The following is a 21,697-nucleotide window of genomic DNA, read 5'->3' as shown; positions in this document are numbered from 1 at the left end:
GTCTGCCTTTGCTTGTGTCTGGGCTGAAGCATGCTGGAGAGCTGGGCTCAGCAAGAAAAGTTTACTGGGTACACAGGCTGTCAGGGAAAGTAGGCTCAGCACATCAGGTGACAGTCCCAAGTGGGTAAGCGACCTGTCATACAAAGATTTTCTGACTTTGTTGTAGTCTGTGTGATGATGTAATAGAATGTTGCACTAACCAAGTCACCTCTCAAGCAACAATCCTATAATTTTATGTATGGTAGCTTGAGCAATTGCTACAATTGAAAAATATTAAGAAATAACATTTTAATTTTATTTTTACCTCCTTACTGAGATTTAATAACTGGAAATAAGGATTGCTGCTACTCTGCCTTATGATCATCCTACTCTTCTTGGACAAAGAGGGTTAGATAATGGATGTGTCCTGCCTTACAATACAAATGAAACCACAATTATTATTCAAAAATTATTTTATTTATAATTTGAGACCTGAATCCATGTCAAAGGAAAAGAGGTTTTCCCCTTACTGATGCATTGTCTTCTATATATTTGAATTGAAATGTACTTTTCACCTTACAATAAGAAAGCAAATTCTATTGTTTTAAGTAGATTAGATTAATTATTTTTGCTTGCTTTTTCCTATTACAGTGGAAATCGTTTCAGTTCATTAGCTAAATACTAATTTGCACAACTGTCTAAATATTTTATAATCTTACATATAAATATTAGTATTTTAATCTTTTCAAACAAGCTAGAGCTTCAAAGTGTACTTAGAAAATGTCATTAGGAGGTACATGTTCTTTCTGTAGGACTGTTTGATATTTTATACTGTTATATATGTGGATAACTAAAATGCAGTGTTGTGAATGCTAGGCTTAGTTTATATTTACTTTAGGTTATGTAAATAACTGATATAATTTTCTTGGTGAGTTTTGGGAAGAGTGGATTGCCTTTTTCATTTGTCTGTTAAGAATGTGGCTTGGTTAACTGGTTAGTCTTTTTAAATTAAGAAAAAAAAATGCCTAAGAGGCAACCGTTTGTTTAGGGCTCTTCTATCTCCAAGAAATATTATGAACTACATTACTAGGGGAAATTATTTATTATAACTGTGTGTTAAACTGTGTGTGTTAAATGTTGTTCTGCTGTATACCCTTTGGGCATAGTCTCCACTCTTTTGGTCTTCTTCGGAAATGTAATAGTTACTTAGGATAGTGTATTAAGGATATTCATGAGTTTTGCACGTTTATAGTTTGAACATGGTTGTACTCTAGAGGAAACACTGTGAGTCTTAAGTACTTTTATATCCTGTTGAGAGGAGGTTGTTTCCTCCAGAATTGTTTGCTCCAATTAATAGTGATTTCTGTTTGACTGTATAATGGTATAACTATATAGTATGGTACAGTTTTTCTCTTAAAAAAAAAAAAAAATACCTATATTTATGTACCTTGTTTAAAGCATAATGCCTGATAGCCGTTTGGGTGAAAGGGGCTTACATATCAAGTTCAAATGGAAAATTGATGTAAATTACCATCATAGGGTATCTTTTCTCCTCCAGGAAAAAGTGGTTTGCATTCAGTAATATAGTCCATTCCTCCAAAAACATCATAAAGAATGTAGTTAACTAAACTGAAATATGGAAACTATTATTGCTGTTCTATTGCTTCATATGCTAACTTTTCTGGGTTGACTTTATGAGCTGTTCTAAAAATATTTTATCTTGGTGTCAACTTGCTATTTTTTTTAAGCATTTGCTTTGTGTCAACTGCCTGCACTGCTATATTTTTAATTGGAAACTGTCAGATAACACCTCTTGCTTACTCTTTTATGCCACAGGCATCACAGCTTTTTCACCTGCTTTCCTGTGAATGCCATCAAGGATTTCTGCCTCATTTAGTAACTTCTACCCAAGATCTGCAGTTCCATCTGTAAGACATTCATTAACATTTTCAGCATCAGCACATTCACATGCTCACATACTTTCATTTTTTTCTTTTCATGTAATTGATATTTGAGGCCCTGCTCTGCTTTTAAGATTAGGGAAGATGGGGGCCTTCTCTTGTTTCCCTGCAGTTGTGGTGCCCTCAGTTTGGTGTTTCAGAGTTAGTAGTATTAGTTTCATTAACATTACTCTTGATATTCTGGTCCTCATTTGTGTGCTTCTCTTTGAGCATCAGCAACCATGAGCTGGGAAGAATGTAGAAAGATGCAATGGGCAGGTAATGGGTATTTATGCTGTAGCACAGGGATCTCTTAATGCCGCAGAGGTGTACTATGAGGGCAGGTTCTTTGCAACTACTGCTCACTGAATATTTTCTGTTCTAGATCTAAATGCACTTTTTTCATCAAGAGTAAGTGATGTGTTAGGCTCGTAAATTGTAGGAAAGCTACCAGTTATGCTGAATAGCTTGTATTGAATAAGGAAGCTACAGAATGCTATGTACAAGCAACCTGGGCATAATCCCCACTGCCCATACACACTCACCCGCCAGTGCTCTCTGGAACAAAGTCCCTTGTGAAGTCTGACCCTTTTTCCCCCACAGTTCCACTCAGTATGCTACAAATTATAGGCTGCGTTAGAGCTAGGAGTAGAACTCTGGTTCCCAGTCTTGTGCTTATTAGATGATGGAAGTCTGTACACCAGCTACTTTTAAATACAGGTTGAACCTCCTAAATCCAGGACTCCCTGGTTTGGCAACATCCGTGGTCTGGAAGGATCACAGATGTTTTCTGGAACAGAGAGCCCTGGCGCCTGGGAGTGCAATCTGGTTAAGAGTCCAGCAGCAGGGAGCCCCACCACCTGGACTGGCAAACCGTGTCCTGGGGAGCCCCAGCTGGGTATGGCACAACGGGGCAGCCAGGGAGCCCCAACTTGATGTGACAGCAGCAGGGCAGCCGGAGAGCCCTATGCATGGGGAGCCTGAGCAGGGCAGCTGCAGAGCTCTGACTCGGCATGGCAGCAGCCAGAAAGCTGCAGAGCCCTGACCTAGGGATGTTAAATATTGGTTAATTGAATAGTAGATTAACCTTATGAATTCTTATCAGTTAAGTGACTGGTCTATAGTCCCTGGGGGATGAGGGTGGCAGTCAGCGTGCCTCACTTCCAGGGAGCCCCCTGCCACTCCGTGCTGCTGTCTCTGTATCAGAGGCAGCAACGTGGGGTGCCAGGCAGGAGCTGGTCTGTGAGGGGAACCAGTTTAAAAAGCAGCTCCCCTCACGGACCAGCTGCCTGTCGCCCTGTGCTGTTGCCTCTGATAAAGAGGCAGCAGCCCTTGTCTAGGGTGGGTCTGAACTCCTGGACCCGGTGCAAGCTGGAACTGAGCTGGGCTGCCTGGTTGCCTGCCTGCCTGGCTCCTAATACACTTCAAATGCAGACCCACAGCAGGGGTCAGTTCTGGGCCTGTCATAAGCCAGGACTGAGCTGGGCTGCTGGCCAGCCTGCTAAAAAATATACTGGTGAGGGGGAAAGGAGGGGAAATGCATGTAGTCTATAACGTTAACCTATAAGCTTTTGCTTATCCGTTAATCGACTATACTGTTACATCCCTATCCTGACCCAGTGCGGCAGCAGTGGAGCCCCATCCCTGGGAAGCCCCAGCCTGGTGGAACAGAAGCAGGGTCATGGCGGCTGGAGAGTTCTGTCCCTGAAAAGCCCCAGCCAGCTGGCGAAAACGGGACGGAGCCAAGCCCAAACCCTATAGCAGCAGAGCTGGACTACAGCCAGCTGGAGAGAGGGACATTGTCCTGGGAGGCCAGGTGGCAGGGATCGGCCCTGATCCAGCAAATTCGTTCATTCAGGATGGATCAGGTCCAGAGGGACCTGATGGACCTCCCGGATGGCAGCCTGCAGAAAGTACAGCCAGGCTCACAGCAATGCATTCAAGAGAAGCACCAGAGTGCCCAGGGGCGCTCTGGCTCCATATTGCAGAGTGCTGTGGTGTCCCAAGTGAGGGCAACCAGAGCATGTAGAGACAAAATGCTTTGCTGTCCTTCATCGAGGTAGGCAAGCAAGCAGATTGGCTGTCCGGGAGTGGGGGGGGGGTCCCTTTAAGCACAGGCCTCAGCCTCAGGCAGCAACCACACAAAGTAACTCCTGACCTGATGCCCTGCTGGACTTGGTTCTAGCCGGCCTTAAATGCGATTTGGCGTCCACTCACTGTGGATGCGCTATTTCGAAATAGCAAAACACTATTTCAAAATGCATTTTGTGTCTAGACCCATTATTTCGAAATAACTTATTTTGAATTAACTATTTTAAAATAAGATATTTCAAAATAATGCTGTAGTGTAGACATACCCTTAGAGACTATCAACAAGTGTATATATCTAGGATCATGAGCTTTTGTGGGCAAAACCCACTACATCTCCTCTGAAAAAATAGGTTTTGTCCACAAAAGCTCATGATACTATATACAGGCAGTCCCCGGGTTACGTACAAGATAGGGACTGTAGGTTTGTTCTTAAGTTGGATTTGTATGTAAGTCAGAACTGGTACATATTGTAGGGGAAACTCTAGCCAAACATTTCTCCAGAGCTCAGTTTTATTCTCCCACACCTCACTTCCCTCAGTCCTTTATTCTCAAGCTGAGGTGTCTGCTGAGAGAAGCCACTCCGCGTCTCCCTGGTCTGCTCGGGTGGGCGCTTGCTTCGCATCTCCCTGGTCTGCTTGGGGGAAGCAGCTAGTGCTGGGTTGCCTCACCCCATTTGTAAGTAGGGATCTGATGTAAGTTGGATCCATGTAACCCGGGGACTGCCTGTATACACTTTTTGTTAGTCGCTAAGGTGCTGCAGGACTACTGGTAGACTTAAAACATGAGAGTAAAAAACTGTCTTTTTGACACCTTTGCTTCCCCGTTGACAAGCCTGCTTGTGAACATATTCTTTCATTTGCAGTGGACTGTGATAGAAATAACTGCAGCATGGGTCTAGTCTGGCGAGCTGTATAGCCTTTAAATCTTTCACATTGCACAAAAATAAATGATCTATTTTTCATGGTGATTTTAAGGGATAATTACCCAAAACTTGTACACTACTTTGAAGATGCAAAAGAAATGCAAATATTGACTAAATATTGTTCATAGATTAAAGAAGGGACCATTGTGACCTGATGGGTCCTCCTACAACAGAAGTCATAGGACTTCTTGCTTGAACTAGAGCAGTGTTTCCCAAGTTTATTTGGCCATGGAACCCCTAGGGTTGCCTTAAAAAAAAAAAAAAAAAAAAAAAAAAAACACCCCTCGCCATGGCTCTGTCTCTTTAACAGGGGGGAGGGCTCTTCACGAAACCCTTGCTTTCACTTTGCAGATCCCCAGGGTTCCCGGGAGCACCAATTGGGAAACACTGAACTAGAGCCTGTATTTGAAAGAAACATTCAAGCTTAATTTAAAAATTGCCCGTGGTGGAGAATCCACAGCAATCCTTGGCAAATTTGTCCTATGGTTAAGTACACTCACATGTTAAAAATGTAAGGCTTATTTCCCATCTGAATTTGTGTAACTTCAACTTCTGGCAGTTGGATTTTTTTGTGTGGCTAATATACCTTTTGTCTGCTAAATTGAAGAGCGCTCTCAGATTTTTTTTTGTTTGTTTTTGTTCATTTTGATTCCATTTTAGGGGTGTGCATGCTCCGGTGTAGGGTTGTTGGAGATTTTTGCCTTCGTGATATCCAGAGGGTTGCCTGTGGTGCCCCCTTGAGTGCAATGCTTATGCACTGGTATATTAGGCACTGCAGGCCCTGTCCTTTCTCAGTGTCTTCTTACTGCCTGTGGCAGTTGGTTGGAGCACCTTGTCTTGCATCACAAAAGCATTAGCAGTTCTTGCTGTCAATTGTTCTGTCTCCTTTGTATTTAGTTGATAAGGTCTGTCTTAAACCATTAAGTTCAGTGTTAGAGACCTAACTGGGATTGCTTTGGAGCAGGTCATTCCCTATTTCTTGGGCTTTAAGCCAGGTTTGCTGTGCAGCCATCCGATGTCTATTAGTGACACCCTTCCCTCCCCCCACCTCCCACAATCACTATTTGAAGTGTTTGGGGGAGTCTCACAGAAAGGACAAATTTAAGATCTGTAAAAGTTTTCACAAACTCAAAAGTGGGCTATCAATTTGAGGGTGTTCCTACAAGCTGTGCTTTGTCCTGCCTCAGAGCCCTCTTGATCAGTCTCCGTGCCTAATACCTCAACATTGGTGCATAGTATATCGCTGGCACCATCTCCGCTTGCTGGTGCTTAAGAAGCAGCTGAAGTCAAAGGGCCCACTGGCACTGCAGGAAAAGGGAGCTTTGAGCAAAGCACCTGTGTTAGGCCATCTGTCTGCCCCAGAGCAACTTGGAGTACTGCTCTGATCTGACCCTGCAGCCCGGTCAAGGCTCCATCTCTGACTCATGGAAGCAGCAGGGCTTCCGAGCCCCTCATAGGACTCTTCATTCCTGAAGCAGGCCCAATGGCCAAAGAGCAAGTGACTGACCTGGCTAAGGCCCCAGCATCTAAGGGCAAGTCAGTTATGGGTCTGCTCTCTAAAGCAGCAGATCAACATCCCTGGCCTGTGGGCTGCGAGCATTGATCCCAGCACTGCAGCCTTTGTCCCCAGTTAAGACCCACATCCTTGATGAGGCATGGGACAGCTGAGTCACTACACTCATCCCTGTACCCATTCAATCATTGGAATTCCTTCCAGAGATCGCCATGGCATAGATCACCATCACCTAGGTGGTCTCCCAGGCATCAATTTCCCCTCTGTGGCTGTAGCATCATTCTTTGGCTCTCTGGTTCCTCTCTTTGGGCAGGCACTGATCCCTGTCCTCTTCTTCCTGGTCACAGAGTCAGTCGGCAGACTGAGGCATCTACAGCTCTGCCCTGGTCACCGGAAGCTAAATAATTGCAGTTGGGAGGAGAATTCAATCACCAGCTCATGAGACTGGAGAAGTGGCAGAAGCAATAGCCACTGGCAGTACTGGAATCTGTGTGGTATGCCTATTATGCCATTCCCATAATTGCACCATTACTCCAAGGCTGCATCAGACAAATTGCTTCTGGCACAGCCAGAATCGAAGCATGGTGCTCAATCCAACAAGAGGGCAACACTGCAGGATCTCAATTCCCAAGGACCCATTTCTAGACCAGCAAGAGGGAAGCTACCTCTCCCACTGGGTGCAGTTGTCTTTGTCATCTTCAGACAAAATGGTGGCAGTTCCTTTGCAAACAAGCACCCTCCCCCAACTTCAGAGAGCACCAGGTTGTGCTCTAAAGGCTGGCTACCAACCTGCATGTGGTAGATTTTATGCATGTTGGTTTTCTTACACCCAGCTTATCAAATGTGATCTAGATCACTTGGTTAGTGACCTGTCCTCATTGTAATTTACCACTACCCCAGTCTTTGTGTCATCTGCAAACTTTTATTGAAGAAACCATTAAGATAGTAAAAGCAACTAAGACCTTTAGACACAGTATTTATAATTGGGACCCTACCAAATTCACAGTCCATTTTGGTCAATTTCACTGTCCTAGGATTTTAAACGTACATTTCATTGTTTCAGACTGTAACCCAGGAGGCTGCAGAATGGCGATTACTGGTCAGGAGCCCAGCTCTGAAAGCAGAGCTGCCACCGGCAGCAACTTGGATGTAAGGATGGCACGAAATGGTATTGCCACTCTTACTTAGGTGCTGCTGCTGGCAGGGCATTGCCTTCAGACCTACGCATTTGGCCAACAGCCACAGCTCTTACTTCTGTTCTGCCTTCAGGCAGAGCTAACAATGGCAAAAGCAAAATCTTCCCCCTAAAATAATCTTGTGTCCTCTTGAAACTTACTTTTTGGTCAGGACCCTCAATTTGAGAAACACTGGCCTTCCCCATGAAACTTGTAAAAGCGCACACAATACTAGATTTCACTGGGCGATGCACGTTTTCAGTCCATGATGAGTTTTTCGTGGCTATGAATTCGGTAGGACCCTCTTTATAATACTTCCATTAATTATTGTTTACAGCACTCCTGAGAGTGGTCAGTGTCTTGCAACACAAATAAAAAGGTAAAATGCTGCCCCAAGGTTCTTTAAACTAGCATTTTGCATAAAGGGTGTATGTAACAAGCCAATAGGGAGCAGTTTAGAATGAGAGGAGGATTATCAGCCAAAAGATTGACCCTACTAAAATGAGAGAACAAAGTTACTTTTTTTGGTGTTTTTTAATACGAGTTCTCGTATGTGCCAGACTAAGGTTCTTAAGGGATTTTAATGAGAAGGCCTCATGGGCCAATTTAGAAGAGGCTTGCTGTGCCCAAGATGTTGCATGGAAGAGGACACGTGGAGTTATTTTTTAGGTAATCTTAATAAAAATGTCGTGTGCTTCTCCATCTGTCTTGATTATGGTTTTTATCATCATATCCCCTTGCAATATTAGTGTATTTTTATCTTCATGGTATTCTATTCATTTTACATATCAGAAACTTAGGCATAGACCCGTCTAAGGTGCATCTGTGCTGATCTAGGAAATAAGCCTTTGTCTTAGTTCCTGACCAGTGATCTATCCACAAGAGCATTCTTTCTTTCCTGGCAATAGAGTTGAAGTACAGGCATTGACCATAAAGGTGAGAATCCTGAACAACTTTTGATGGAGGAAGGAGAACCAGTGCAGAGATTTAAAGAAGGTGACCTATTCTGACAAAGACTGGTTAGCTGTAGCATTTATAGAGGCTGCAATCAGGGCATGAGTTAGAGGCTAGAAAAGAAGTAGTTTCAGACCCTCACCTTGCATCTTGACTACTTTAGATTTTGAGCTGTGTGAACAAAACAAAATTAAGCAGCTTCCAGAAGTGTTGTGGAGGAGGAAGAAGTGATAGGATCTGGACATAATCCATATTTGAGAGAGAAGGGAATGGCAAGCACTTCCATGATAAGGAAGGTGGTGGTGTGTTAAATAGTGACAGAGGTAAGTGGTGAGGATTCCAGAGGAAAGATAATTTCTTAAAATTTATGGTCACAGTTTCTTGTTAGCTGCCTATTGTGGATGGTAAGGAAACCCAAATCTTATTCCATTGATCCTTTGTCATCCATCTAGTTGCTGAGTTGGGTTATCTATATTCTCGAATGGAGCTACTGATAATGTTTTTGGGTCCTTTCTAGGATTTAGATAATGAAGTATACTTGGCAAATAGTGAAACTGATACTACGTGGTGCACAATACATTGCGAAACAACCCCGAGCAGACCGAAAGAACCATAAAATGGTTTCCCTTTATCCATACAGTAATTGAGCTTGTGCACTCTCAAACGTAAGATGCCTCTATACACGGGATAGTTTTAGCATATTATGATTGTAGACACTTTTTTGCCAAGTTGCATAGTTTTATTGTGCCGAATTTAATTATGGAAGTACATTAAAAAGACTTTTTTGTGCCTCACATCAGTAGACCCCCTTTTTGAGAACCACTGCCTTAGGACATGTATATACTATGACCCTCAATGAAGTGATATTAAGTCAGCTTACAGCCACCACAGTAATTACGGGGGGGGGGGGGGGGGGGGGGGGAGGGGCTGTAATGGCCAGAAGATCCTCTTTCTGTCAGCAGTGCACAGCTTCACCAGGAGTGCTTCCAACCAACTGAACAGAAGTGGGGAAGGGGAGGTTGAGAGCCAGAACATTCTGCTCTGTGCAGCTCTCCATCCAGAGCCCTGTTTCTTCCCTCCTTGCTCTTGGCTCCCTACTCCCAGTTGAGCAGTGTTTCTCCCTCCTTCCCCTTCCTCCCCCGCGCTTCTTACCTCCTCTCACCCAGCATGGGGATGGAAGGAAGGGGCAGCCACCCAAGCTTCTTGTTTTCATGAGCAGGGAGCCTCTGGGCAGCAGCCTGGCTGGCAGGGGGCAGCTGGTGGCAGCCAGATTTGAAAGACAGCCAATAGCTTTTGTAAATAACTACAACAGAATAAGTGCTATGCTTCTCGTGGAGGCGGAGTTACCTTGCCGCAGTAGGGCATTTACATCCATGGGACAAGGTTGCAGTGTGTGTACTGACATCATTAGGTTGACATAAGCTGCCTTACATCAACTTTAACTGTATAGTGTAGACCAGGCCATAGTCCTGAAACTCGCTCTGCGTTGGCACAGGAGTCTACCTGCTGGAGGCAGTTGCAGAATTGGTAACTAAATTGTCAATGAACATCCAAATATTGGCTTCCATTTGAGAATGAGATGCAATAAGTGACTGATCAGATGGTTCTGCTCTTATCTCGTGATTGTGCATTATTTTTCTTTGGTCTCTCCCCTCCATCTTTGTAGCTCAGTTGGCAAATAAAATAGGAAAACTTTTTTCATAGCTGGTCTTGTCTATGGCGTGGTTGCTAGATACTGTACTCGTGTTTTGCTTTTTGCTGAAACATACTGCTATTTTCTTAATTCTTTTGCTCTATTATTCTTGGTCTGTGCTTTGGAAAGAAGCAGCATTTCTCTCTGAAATTAAACTTGAAGAATTACAGTAGAAGCCTTGTATAAAACACCTGCACAGTAGGAAAGGAAACAAAACTTTCTAGCTCTCATTGCTACATGCCGAGTTTGCTATTGCCTTTCCTGCCAGTAAACAAAAGCAATAAGTTAAAAGTGGAAATGGATTGTATACAGGATGTTTTCTGCATGAAAGGAAGGAAAAGTGCATTTTACAGAGATCAGCCCATTGTGTTGGGGATATTGCATGTTATATTAAGTTTAGCTTTCTGAAGGGAAGTTAGCAGCAAAACACATGTACCCATTTCAGCCCTGACTTTGAGAGGTTACTAAGAAACTAATGTTAAATGTTGAAATCAAAGGGGAGATGTTAGGTAGTCAGCCCCTGTCAAAATCTGTCCCCAACCACTACATTTGTGTTTTAAGAACTTCATTAGCTTGAGACAGTGCATTAAAAAAAAAACTTGAAAATTTATTTGAGAACATAACCATGGCCATTCTGGGCAGACCAAAAGTCCAGCTAGCCCAGTATCCTGTCTTCCAACATTGGCCAATGCTGGATGCCCCAAAAGGAATGAACAGAAACAGGTAATCATCACGTGATCCCTCCTGTCATCCATTTCCAGCCCCTGTCAAACAGAGGCTAGGGACACCATTCCTTCCTATCCTGGCTAATAAGTATTGATGGACCTAATCTCCATGAATGTATCTAGTTATTTTTTTGAACTCTGTTAAAGTCCTGGTCTTTACAACATCCTCTGGCAAGGAATTCCATAGGTTGACTGTGCACTGAATAAAGAAAAACTTCTTTTTGTTTTAAACCTGCTATTAATTTCTCTTTGTGACCCCTAGTTCTTATATTACATGAACAAGTAAATAACTTTTCCTTATTCACTTTCTCCATACCTGTTGTGATTTTATAAACCTCTATCACATCTCCCCTTAGTCTCCTCTTTTCTAAACTGAAAAATCCCAGTCTCTTTAGTCTCTCTTCATATGGCACCCATTCCAAACCACTAATCGTTTTTGTTGTCCTTTTCAGAACCTTTCCCAATGCCAATATGTCTTTTTGAGATGTGGTGACCACATCTGTATTCAGTATTCAAGATGTGGGCATACCATGGATTTCTATAGATGCAATAACACAAAGAATATCTTATTCTCTAACCCTTGTTAAATGATTCCTAACGTTCTGTTTTTGTTTTTTGACTGCCACTGCATGGATGTTTTCAGATAACTGTCCACAGTGACTCCAAAATCTCTCTTCTGAGTGGTTCTAGCTAAATTGGTTCCCATCATTTTGAATGTATAGTTGGGATTATTTTTTCCAATGTGCATTACTTTGCATTTATCAACATTAAAGTTCATTTGTCATTTTGTTGCCCAATCACCTAATTATGTGGGGATCCTTCTGGAGTTCTTCACAGTCTGCTTTGGTCTTAACTATCTTGAGCAGTTTGGCATCATCTGTAAATTTTGCCAACTCACTGTTTACCCCTTTCTCTAGAACCGTGGTCACCAACCAGTAGATCGCGATCTACCAGTAGATCTCAGGGGCTCTAAGAGTAGCTCTTGAGCCCTCTCTGAACTGCGCACCTGCGCAGTACATTTACATTAGATTTCCTCATGTAATGTAGGTGGGGCTTCAAGGAAGGGGCGGGGCAGTAGATCTTCGCCTATTCTGAGACTTAAAAAGTGATCTTGGGTGTAAAAAGGTTGGAGACCACTGCTCTAGAACATTTATAAATAAATTGAATAGGATTGTTCCGAGGACAGACCCAGAGGGACACCACTAGTTATCTCTCTCCATTCTGAAAACTGACCATTTATTCCTACCCTCTGTTTCCTGCCCTTTAACTAGTTACCAATCTATGAGAGAACCTTTCCTCTTACCCCATGATGACTTACTTTAAGAGCCTTTGGTGAGGGACCTTGTGAAAGGCTTTCTGGGAATCTAAGTTCACTATATCCACTGGATCCCCCTTCTCCCCATGCTTGTTGATCCCCCTCAAAGAAATCTAGCATGTATCTACACAGCACCCTAAAATCGAAATAAGATACACGATTTGCATATCTTATTTTGAAACGATTTCAAAATAGCTTATTTTGAAATTTGGTGTGTCTACGTATTTTAAAATAATGGGTGGCTTGTGTAGGCATAGGGTAGCTATTTTGGGATACTTCCAGTATCCCGAAATAACCGTGCTGTGTAGCATACCCTAGTAGATTAGTAAGACATGATTTCCTTTTACAGAATCCATGTTGACTTTCCTCGACAAATTGTTTGTGTCTGACAATTCTAGTCTTAACTACAGTTTCAAGTAATTTGCCCAGTACTGATGTTAGACTTGCTGGTTTGTAATTGCCAGGATCACCTCTAGAGCCCTTTTTAAATACTGATGTCACGTTAGCTATCTTCCTGTCATTAGGAACAGAAGCTGATTTAAAGATAGGTTACAAATCACAGTTAATAGTTCTGCAATTTCACATTTGAAATATATTGAAAATGTATTGCTTCATATTGCTTTGCAGAGCCTGCTTTCTAGTTGACAACCTTTTAAATATAATCTTCACCACAGAAAAGCCCACACTCCAATTTTCCCCAAGTAATGCAGTAAAGTACACGGAATATACTTTCCTTGGTTTGGCATGATTCATAAAATATATTAAATGTGATCTGCTTGGATACTTAGCAGTAATTCTTCATCAGTGAGTTTGTCATTACTCAATTTACAAGTTAAATCATTTTTTATTTTTCCTAGCAGCCAACAGTGTAAGTTCAAACTGATTAATAACTTGAGTTTTCGTTCTGTCGCTTGTATCCTTTGTATTACCCACCATCATTATCACCCACAAAGATTGTGGATTAAATAGATTTGAATTTTAATGATGAAACAATATGTAGTACAAAATAAGCAGACTGACTGGAAGATATATTAACTAGCAGTGCAGACAAAAATAAAAAGTTCTGATAGTAAAATAAGCAGATATTACACAGTCATGTATAGAGTAGATATAGTCCATGACAAGTCAATATTTTAGTTAAGCATTTTTCTATTGCAATATTTTAAAGTGGAAAGCTATGGTATTAATTCTACTTTATGTTCATTTTTCTATTCCATGTCTTCAAGTATTTAATAGTTGTACATAGTAAAAACACCAAAAAATGTAATTTGAACTGTAGAGGATGCTAAAGATTGGTTTACTTAAGCATTTTTGGCTATATTTTCAGTTTTAGCGAGTGGGGGGGAACCTTTTTTGGGTCAGGGACACTGACCCACAGAAAAATCAGTCACAATGCTGTGGGGAGCTCTAAATTTCAGGGGTCAGATCAAGCAAGCCAGGGGCTGAGTCCGGCCCCAGGGCCTTAGAGTCTCCACCCCTATTCTCACGTAAGACTATCAAGTTATAAATTGGACTATATTTTAAGAAGCAACATATAATGGTAAGAATGAGGTTCCCTTCCTCTCTTATCTTCCCCCTCCCCCCCAATGATTACAGTGCTCTGGGTAGAAATCTAACTTTTGTAAAAACAGGCAAAACTGGTTTTTGAGTTTTGGAAATTAGAACTGAAAGTGTGCCCTCTCCAGACATGTCTGAAAAATGGACCTCTTAATTCCCCATTATAGTTATTCCAGAGTTCTAAATAAAAAGGCATTTTTAAGGGCTGAAAATAAAGTAGTTTGTTTTGTTCAAATCTCATCATTAGAAACCATGAAAAAAACAACAAAGTGACAGATAGCACCTTAAAGACTAACAAAACATGTAGATGGTATCATGAGCTTTCGTGGCTACAAAAGCTCATGATACCATCTATATCAGTGGTCCCCAATGCAGTGCCCATGGGCGCCATAGTGCCCGCCAGGGCATTTATGTGTACCCGCCTAGTCGGGGTCTCAGCGCGGGATGGCCAGGGGAGGTTGAGCCGCACGCACTGTGGGGTTGAACTCACACCGTGACTGGGTTTGGGGAAGCGCCGGGAGTTTTTCTTATGGTGGGAGAACCTGCTGGGGAGCACGGCAGGGAAGCTGCGGGAGCAGGGCGGCTGGTCCGGAGCAGTGAAATGGCCACAGTGGGGGGTCTGGCACAGGCGCACTTGGCACAGGGCTGGCCGGCCGGGCGATGCAGCAGGATGATGTCACCCACCAGTGTGGTGCCTGCCACACAAAAAGGTTGGGGACCACTGATCTATATGTTTTCATGAGCTTTCGTGGCCACAACCCACTTCTTCAGATGTCTGCGTCCCCATGGTGCCAACCTAGGCTTCAGAAGAAGTGGGTTGCAGCCACAAGAGCCCATGATATCATCTACATGTTTTGTTAATCTTTAAGGTGCTACTAGTCTATTTGTTGTTTTTTAAGTTTTTCTTGTTGCATACTAACTCGTCTACCTTTCTGAAATTATAATCTATGTTATCCAAATCTAGTTGAACAGAATGTACACCATCTTTTTAGAGTTAATTCTATTCTGTGAAGATTACTTGGTGGGCTTTATTTTTTGTTTGACTCATGTTGACTTTGTTTTCTTTATTTGTAATAACTGTGTTTCCACAGGTGTTCACTTTTTGTTACTCTCCTTATGTGGTGGTTGAGTGGTGGTTACTGTTTGCTGCTTCCCACACATTTTGATTTCTAAGAGCAGTGAAAAAAATATATATCCTCTGATTTTGATCTCATACTCACTTTGGATAGATTCTTCCTAAGCTTATCATATTGTTATCAAGATTTATTTAGCTTAATCTATGATTCTCTTTTTGTCTGTATTTAAACTGGGATACAGAGTTACATAGTTATACTGATATTAACACTATGCTTTTATATGTATGTGTGTTCAATTTACACTGTAAACATTTTTAACAGGATTTGATTGAGGTGTGTGTAATTGGTGTAGCAAATAGAGTGGCAGAGGAAGCTTTCAGAGGAATCTTGCCTCGTCTGTTGGACTGGACAGAAATACTCATGAGTTTGGACTTCTGTCTGGAGAAGTGGACAGTGGATCCCTTCTAGAAGTAGAATTACAGATGAGAACTAATTTTGTCCATCAACCTAACTTTTGCAATATAACTGGTCTTTGAGCTTCATAGTTCATACTACAGGTCAGACCTCCCTGGTCTGGCACCCTCAGGACCTGAGTAGTCCCGAACCATAGATTTTTCTAGACTGGGGAGGTCAAGGCTCCTTACCAGACTGTAGGCTCTGCTCCCTGCTGCTTCCTCCAGCTCCCTACCATGCCAGCCCTGGCCAGAGATGTGTCCCCCACCGTTCACTGCTTCCAGCCCTAGCTGGGGCTGCATCCTCATGGAGCCAGCCGAGGCTACGTGCCCAGCTGCTGGCCCTGTTGACTCCAGCCTTGGACAGGGCTATACTCCTTGCCACCAGGCCCTGGCTGGGGATGCACTTCAGACCCAGCCATCTAGGGCTCTCTGATCCAGCAATATCTGTGGTCCTGCTGGATCACGGATGTTGCCAGACCAGAGAGTCCTGGATTTTAGAGGTTCAATCTGTACAATATTCAGAAGTTTGAGACCTAGAACATGCCTTCTGGAACTTGGGGCTTCAGCCATGTAGGGTTCGGGGTCTCCGGGCTTCAGATCTGTGGGTTGCACCTACTAGTCTCAAGGCTTCTGCCTTGCTCCCACTGGAGCCCTGACACTCCCCTCCCTGTTGGGCAGAAGCCCCACCACCCCACTGCAGGGCATAAATAGCGAGCATCCGCAAACAGTCTGGTAGGCAGATAATGGGAGGTCTGGAGGTTTCGGAGAGCCACATCATAACTGTAAAAGAGCAGCATGCAGTTCACAAGTTGCAGTTTGGGCATCTCTGCTATATATAGTGTTGCTTAAGATTTGCCAACATCTATTTTTCTCGTACTTTTACTCTAGACACATTTTCTGGATTAAGTTATTCTTTTTAATGCGCTTTTGATGGTCTTTCTTCGATACAATGCCAACATAGACCCCAGTCATTGGCAAGTGATATCAAACCTGTGACCTCTTAAATTTAGTGTTGTGAGTCTCTACTGAATCAGCCAAAATCCACATGGCTGTTAACCAAGCATATATAGATAGTATAGACACTGCTAGAAGAGGAAAGAGCACTATACCACGCAGGCACAGACTATTTTAGGATTGATCAGAGATTTAAAAAAACTAACAAGTAGAAAACTACCTGCCTTTGATCCTGAAACTTCCCTGTGGCCTAGGTCTACAGTAAAACATTGGCCATCAAGGGGTGTGCTGCTTTTTTTTTTTTTTTTTTTTTTTTTTTTAATGTCAGGGGTCTGACTTACTGTATTCCTTTTACAGTGAAAGCCCCAGTGTAGATACAGTTAAGCTGTCAAAAAGTGCTTTCTCAAGTGTACTTGATTTTGTTGGCTAAAGTGGTATAAGCTATAAAGCCAAACACTCTTTTTTTTTTTTTTTTTTTTTTTTTCTGGCATAAAATTATGCCTGCACGAGAAGGGTTGGCGGGTGGAGATGTGAAAGCTTAACTAGTAAGATTCAGCCTTAATGGGTGAGGCTTACTGGTTCCAGTGGGAGTTGGAGTAGCTCCCCGTCCACCTCAAGCAGAGGGCTACTCCAGCCCCACACTGCCTGCCATAATCATGGGCAGGTCAGCCCCTTTCCACGGTGGTCCTAGGTACTCATGTTGCAGTCGAGCTGCTCCGTTTGGTTCCCTCCAGCTTGGCTGTGGTGGGTGGATGGGGCTGCTCCAGCCCAGCCAGGCTTCAACATTTCCACCCACCCACCTGCTCAGCCTTTATTTGGTTAACTAGTTAAATATAAAGTGTAACCATGTTAACCAATGAAATGGGATTTTGCCTCCCGATTGGAGGGTTTTGCTAATATTCCAGCAAAACTTTTAAGTGTAGTGAGAAGAAAACTGGATACTGCCACTGGCACTCGGATTATATTTTGTTTTCCCTTGTACATACGTATAATTGCTGTCTAGAGTATCTGTAGATTTATAACTAGAAGGCTTTATGTAGCCTGCTAGGATTTTTTTTTGGTAAATAGGAAATTTTAATTATGTTCACTATATAAAATACTTGGGGTGTTTCTTTTAACCCATCACTGGGTACATCTACACTTCATGGCTATTTTGGGATACCAGAAGTCTACACAAACTGCTTGCTATATTGAAATATTTTTCGAAATAATGGGCGCACTATTTCATCATTCCGGTAAACCTTGTTACATGAGGGTTAAGGGATGACTTGAAATAGTGTGCTATTTTGAAATTTGGCACTGTGTAGAATGTACAGCATGTGGATTTTCTTTATTAATATCTCAACAAATTGATTTTTTTTTTAATCTCCAGTAATCAACATTACATTGCTTGACATTTTGTAGGCAGGAATAATTGCCTCATGTTTTAGTATATTAATTACACCCAAGAGGGCGTAGCTTATAAATCATACAGGATTTGAAGCAGTTGTGCTGATTTCTCACCATTCAATTCTGTATTTCCATATTTGTGTGTGTAGAGTTTTGTTCTGTTACATAGTTTGATACAGAATACTAATTTGATTTATACCTATTACACTAACATTTATATTAGTATCTTCAAATTAAAAATAAGGATTTCTTATTTGACTTCCAGGCTCCTCCTCCTTTTTCCCCTGTATCAATAAACGGAGATGAGAAGGCATACTTTTGGAACCATTATAACCAAAGGTGAGCATGCTTGTTAGTCTGTTGTGAGTAGCGATTTCACTGCCAGGCTAGCTAATGTTGCATGCGCCAATCTAATTTTCAAATAGTTTTAGAAAACCCTTAGTTACTTTTTTAAATGTTTCCACAAAAGAAGTGCATGCACACGTTTGTGCATGAAGTTGCCAACTTGAATGTGTAAATAGATTTTTTTTTACAGTTGGAACCTAGTAGCTGTAGTTTTTGAAAGTTTTGTCTTTGGTCTAATGACTATGCTATGAACAGAAATGTGTTTCGGGTGATAAATTCTATAATTCTCTTCCCTGTTCAGTAAGGGTATGTCTACACAGCACGGCTATTTCGGGAGGTATCCCAAAACACCTACCTTAATATAATATAGAACTCACTATATAATAGAGTTCACTTGGAGGATTGCTGATATATTCTGCAGGGATTTTGTTGCTTTGTTCCAAAATCTGGTCAACTCCAAAAGCAAAGAAAACTAGAATTATTCTTGAGCCACAGGGATAAATCCTCACAACTGAAGATAACTTAATGGTAAGCAGGGAAGGTGTGAACTCCAAAGGACACAAGGGAATCATCTCAACTTTCCATTCTAGTTGGTGGAAGAGATTTGAGAGAGAGCCCCCCGCTCCCTACTCGGTCAGTGTGTCACTGATGGTAACCTTTAAGGGTAGAACCATATTTTAAAGAATCAAAAACTCTGCTCTTCAGAATTCATTCCACAAGGCCAGATCCTGAAAGGTTCATGCCAATGGCAGTTAATTTCCAGCTAACAAATTGGAGAGCCACTATTTTCATTTGCCTGCCAAAACAATCTTGTATGGCCCAGTGCTTCCTTTGTTGGAAGCTAACTGTTGAATTTGTGCTGATGCTGATGATAGAGCACAAACAAGAAAATACTACTTTGCTAAGTGTAAAGGAAAAAAGTGGAAGATGCTTCATTTTCAAGCTTCAAAGAGGGTATTACAAATACAAAGATATTACAAATGGAGATGAAATGATGTGTGATGTAGCTAGGGTTGCCAGATAGTTTCAACAAAAATACCGGACACACTTGACGTTACATCACAATCTACATTACATCTTATTTAGAAAATACCAGACGTTTATATTTTCTCGTTTATATTTTCTCAACTTGTTTCCCAAACAGAAAGCTCAAATACTGGCCTGTCCGGTTAAAAACTGGATACATGGCAACCCAAAATATATCCACATCTACATCTACCTTTGTGTCATTTGCATTTCTTCAATTTTGCCAAACTGGAACTTTCTCCTATTTATTTTAATCTCTTTAATATTGTTCCTCTTTGTTTTTCTTATGATGTTAGGGTTGCCAAATTTCGGGCTATAAAATCTGAACACACTCTCCTCACCCCTTCTCTGAGGCCCTGTTTCCACTCTCTTCATCCCCTGCCTTCCTCTATTGCCTGCTCTTTTTCAGCAAGTTGGAATGTGGGATGGGGTGTGGGAAGGATTAAGAGTTTTGACTGGGGCTATAGGATGGGGCTGGAGATAAGAGTTATGGGGTGCAAGAAGAGATTCAGGGTGCAGGAGGGGGCTGAGGGCTGGGCAGGGGCGGACTGGCAATCAAAATAGGTCTGGGAAATGGGTTGAGAATGGCCCTCCCCATTACATCACCCTTGCGTGCTCCTCCCCTTTTCCCTGTGTCCAGGGCCAGCTCTAGGTTTTTTGCCACCCTAAGCAAAAAATCCCCCCCCTTTTTTTTGTCAGGGGAGGGTGCACGTGCAAATGCAGCTTGTGCGGCTTGCTGTGGGGGTGGGGTGCACGCTCCAGGGGGAGCCCAAACCCTGGGGCATTTCCCTCTCCCCCCCTTTTGTCCCCAGTGCCCTTACCCTCTCCTCTCCCAGCATCATCCTATCCCCCCTCCCACTGACATCTCCCCTCCTGCCCTTTTCCTCATTGTCTCCACTTGGCCCCCTGGCATTTGTCTCTCCTTCACCCTGTCGCTTGGTCCCTTCCCCTTTCTTCTTCTGCACTGCCCCCTCCCCTCAGCACAAGCCCCTTCCTCTCCCACCCCTTCCTTCTATTTTCCCCCCCTACTCCTCACCTACCTGGCTTCTGCCTTCCAGTTTGTGGGGCTGGAGTCTGCGATCGGGCCCCAGCTGCTTCCGGGGCTCCAGACCAGACCACATGCCAGACCTGGAGCTGGGCTGCGTGGTACAATGCTGGGCCGGGTGGTTTTAAAAGTCCCGGGCTGTGACGTCACGCCTGGGCATCTCCCCTCTCACCTGTTGTGTGGCATTTAAGCATGCCGCGCATGAGCTCCCTCTGCCCCACAGTGCTCCTTACATGGCCGGCGCACAATGCCAGGGAATTTAAATTACGGGGCTGCGGCGCCCCATCACAAATCCTCTTCCTCCTCCCCCAGCGGCCAGCTGGCCCTTAGGAGGACGGCCCACCGAGAAATTCCCGGTATCCCGCTGAACCAGTCCGCCCCTGGGGCTGGGGCAGGAAGTTGGACTCTGGGCGGAGGGTGAGGGATCTGCAGTGTTGCCAGAAATTAGTTCAGGGTTTGAGGGGCCTCTAGACTGGGGCAGCATGTTGAGGGGGGTGTGTGTGTGTGTGTGTGTGTGTGTGTGTGTGTGTGAGCGCGCGCGCAGGAGGCGGTGTGAGGGCTTAGCTGTGGATGAGGATTCTGGGATGATACTAGGGATGAGGGATATGGTGTGCAGGAAGGAGGGAATGTTAGTTTTGGCGTTTGGACTTGAGGTTGGGGTCAATGAGTTGAGTGCCAAAAGAGGTACAGGCTGGGACAGGAAGTTGGGCTCTGGGAGGGAGGTGAGGGTTCCAAGATGAGGCCAGAAATGAGGAGTTCAGGGTGTGGAAGGAGACTCTGGACTGGGCAGCAGGTTGGAAGGTGTGTGGGAGATGAGAGCTCTGAGCTGGAAGTGCAGGCTCTAGTGCGGGGCCAGAAATGAGATGTTCAGAGTGTGGTAGGAAGATCTTGGCTGGGGCAGAGAATACGAGTGAGGAAGTTTGGATGTGTGAGGGGGCTTTAAGCTGGGGCAGGGACTTGGGAGGGGGGTTGGAGTACAAGCTGAAGGTGGTGCTTACATCAGGTGGCTCCTGAAAAATGGCCAGTATTTCTCTCTGGCTCCTGAGCAGAGGGGCAATCAGGGGGCTTTGCAAGCTGCCCCTGTCCATAGGCACCCAGCTAAGTGAAGCTGCAGAACTGGTGCTTGGGGTAAGGGCTATGTAGAGAACCCCTTGAGTACCCTGTGCTATCTAAGAGCTAGAGTGGCTTGCCAGCTGCTTACAGAAGTTGTGCAGTGATAGCTGCTGCACCAAACCAGAGTTTTAGTGGCTGCTGCCAGGGTACCTTTTTGACCAGGTGTTCTGGTCGAAAACTGGATGCCCAGCAACTCTATATCCTTTATTTTTATACTTCAGGGCTTAACATTTATATCACAAGCAGTTGTTTCTAACTACTGTGTTCTTAATGCTGAACAATTATGATTGAAATTTTGATGGGTGTGGTTAAAAAGACTAAATGGGATCATTTGATTTTGTAACTACAGGCAGGTAAAACTTAGTGCTTGTTGAAATTTGCAATTTGGCAGATTGCCTTGATTAAAGTTTGTAAATGTATGAGTGAAATA

At 43.3% G+C, this 21,697-nt stretch overlaps 1 protein-coding gene across 9 annotated transcripts in view; it reads left to right on the top strand.

The window, feature by feature from the left end:
• Positions 1-21,697, top strand: part of SIPA1L2 (signal induced proliferation associated 1 like 2) — a 251,297-nt gene that overhangs the window by 52,766 nt on the left and 176,834 nt on the right. For 8 of the 9 annotated variants that reach the window (XM_075924753.1, XM_075924746.1, XM_075924745.1 and 5 more), the window contains exon 2: positions 18,004-18,077. The exons of the other annotated variant lie outside the window; for it this stretch is intronic. The gene's annotated coding sequence lies outside the window, so the exon portion shown is untranslated. The remainder of the gene's footprint in view (positions 1-18,003; positions 18,078-21,697) is intronic. 9 annotated transcript variants of the gene reach the window in all.

The sequence above is a fragment of the Pelodiscus sinensis genome, chromosome 3, assembly GCF_049634645.1.
Source record: "Pelodiscus sinensis isolate JC-2024 chromosome 3, ASM4963464v1, whole genome shotgun sequence".
In the NCBI taxonomy this organism is placed as follows: domain Eukaryota; kingdom Metazoa; phylum Chordata; order Testudines; family Trionychidae; genus Pelodiscus; species Pelodiscus sinensis.
The sequence above is the reverse complement of the archived record's forward strand: the minus strand, read 5'-3'. Positions and strand labels throughout refer to the sequence as shown.